The following is a 2,500-nucleotide window of genomic DNA, read 5'->3' as shown; positions in this document are numbered from 1 at the left end:
AGCACCAACTAACGACGACAATAACAACCCAAAAAAACACCAAAAAACAACACCAGAAAACAACACCCCAAAAAACACCAGAAAACAACACCCCAGAAAACACCACAACAACACCCCAGAAAACAACACCAGGAAACAACATTCCAGAACACAACATCCCAAAAAACAACACCAGGAAACAACACCCCCGAAAACAACCCCAGAAAACAACACCCCAAAAAACAACCCCAGAAAACAACACCCCCGAAAACAACACCCCAAAAAACACCAGGAAAAACCCCAAAAAAAACAACCCCAGGAAACAACACCCCAGGAAACAACACCAGAAAACACCAGGAAACAACACCAAAAAACAACACCCCAGAAAACACCAGAAAATACCAGGAAACAACACCAAAAAACAACACCAGAAAACAACACCAGAAAACAACACCCCAGAAAACAACCCCAGGACACAACACCAAATACGCGAACCAAACCATCAGATGAAGCCGCCAGAGCTCCGGCCGGAGTCTTCCTCGGCTCCTCCTGGAGTCGGCGTGGCGCGGGCGGCCTCCCGGGTCCAGAGGCGGGGTCGCTGGGTTCGCGCCGAGGACCCTCCTCTGCTTCTGCTTCTAATTCTTTTTTCTTCTATTTTTTTCTTCTTCTCCTTCTTCTAATTATTCTTCTTATTCTTCTGATTCTTTTTCTTTTTCTTCTTCTAATTCTTCTTCTTCTTCTACTTCTTCTTCTTCTACTTCTCCTTCTCCTCCTTCTTCTTCCTCTTCTTCTTCTTCTTCTTCTTCTTCTTCTTCTTCTTCTCCTCCTTTCCTTCCTCCTCCTCCTCCTTCTCCTCCTCCTCCTTCTCTTTTCTCCTCCTCTTTCTTCAATTCTCTCTCCTCTTATTCCCTGTTCCTTGTTTGTTTGTTTTTTATCCTTCTTCCTCTCTCTTTAGTTCCTTCTTTAGTTTTCTCTCCTCTTATCCCTCTTTCTTTAGTTTTTCTTTATTCGTCTTTATTTATTTTCTTTTAATCCTTATTCCTCCTTTAGTTTTCTCTTCTTCTTCTTCTTCTTCTTAGTTTTCTCTTCTCTTCTCCTTCTTCGTTAGTTTCCTCTCCTCTTCTTCCTCCTTTGTTTTATCTCCTCTTCCTCCCATAATTTTTTCTCCTTTTTCTCTTTCTTTTCATTCTCACCCATTCTCCAACTTCTTTCTCTCTCCTCTTTCTCCATCTTCAATTCTCTCTCTCCCTTCTTCCCCCTCCCTCCCTCATGCATCCACCCCCCCTTCCTCCTTCCTCCCCCTAACCCACCTTTCCCCCTCCCCTCCCCCCTCTCTCCCTCATGCGTTCATCCCCCCCTTCCCCCTTCATCCCCCTCCCCCCCTCACGCATCCGCCCCTTTGCCCTCCCTCCCACTCCCCACCCCCTTTTAACCACCCCGACCACTGACTTCCTTCGCTGCATGGCAATACTGCAGCCCACAGGCACGCCGTACGCAAATATTACAGGGGAGTAGCACACACACACACACACACACACACACACACACACACACACACACACACACACACACACACACACACACACACACGCACGCACACACACAGAGACATCATACCCTCATGTGCAACTTCTCATGATACTGACATTATCAAGCACGATGGCTTGGTCATGAGTCGACGTCTCTCATGCACAAGTGGGTCATGAGTGAGAGTCACCTTCGAATTCTGCTTATCACTGCCTGACCTGCATAGTGTCATGCAAAGCCTAATTGTGTCGCATAAGCCTAGCGTGCCATGCACCCTGATAGTGTCGAACAAGCTTAATGTGTCAGAAAAAGACCCTTTGTGTCGCATAAACCTAGCGTGTCATGCAGTCTAATTGTATCGTGCAAGTTTACTGTGTCATGCAAAAATTATTTGAGTAGGACAAGCCTCATGTGCCATGCAAAATCTATTTGTGTCGCATTATCTTAGTGTCACATATAAAACACAGCTGTCATGCAAATCCTATGCGAGTCGTAAAACCACTAGCGTGTCATGCAGAGATTAGTAATGACAATTACCTCATAATTGACATGTTGGTGAAATAATGATCTGATAATTGGTATGTTGATTATAATAATCCCATAACTGATATGTCGGTGATAATGATAATCCAATAAATGACATGCTGGTGATGAGAATTAGCTGATAATCGATATGTTGGTGATGATGATAGTCTAATAAGTGATATGTTGGTGATGATGATAACCAAATACCTGATAAGTTGGTGATGATTACTTGACAATGGAAAGATGGTGATGACATTCAGTTAGTGACAGATGGGTGATGACAGTTATTCGATAACTAACAGATGGTATTTAAACCAACTTCTCACGGTATTTTCGCCTCCATAAAAACAAAGATGAAAAGTTAAAATAATAATGATAATGATTTAGGAATAGCAACAGCAATGAGAACAATAATGGTAATTATAATAACTATAATAATAATGATAATAATATCAATAATAATAAAGAT

At 42.8% G+C, this 2,500-nt stretch overlaps 1 protein-coding gene across 4 annotated transcripts in view; it reads right to left on the bottom strand.

The window, feature by feature from the left end:
- LOC119596495 (major facilitator superfamily domain-containing protein 6-like) overlaps positions 1-2,500 on the bottom strand; it is a 104,706-nt gene that overhangs the window by 58,718 nt on the left and 43,488 nt on the right. The window lies entirely within an intron of this gene.

The sequence above is a fragment of the Penaeus monodon genome, chromosome 38, assembly GCF_015228065.2.
Source record: "Penaeus monodon isolate SGIC_2016 chromosome 38, NSTDA_Pmon_1, whole genome shotgun sequence".
Classification (NCBI taxonomy): Eukaryota; Metazoa; Arthropoda; class Malacostraca; order Decapoda; family Penaeidae; genus Penaeus; species Penaeus monodon.
Note: the sequence above shows the minus strand (reverse complement) of the source record. Positions and strands in the feature narration are given on the sequence as shown.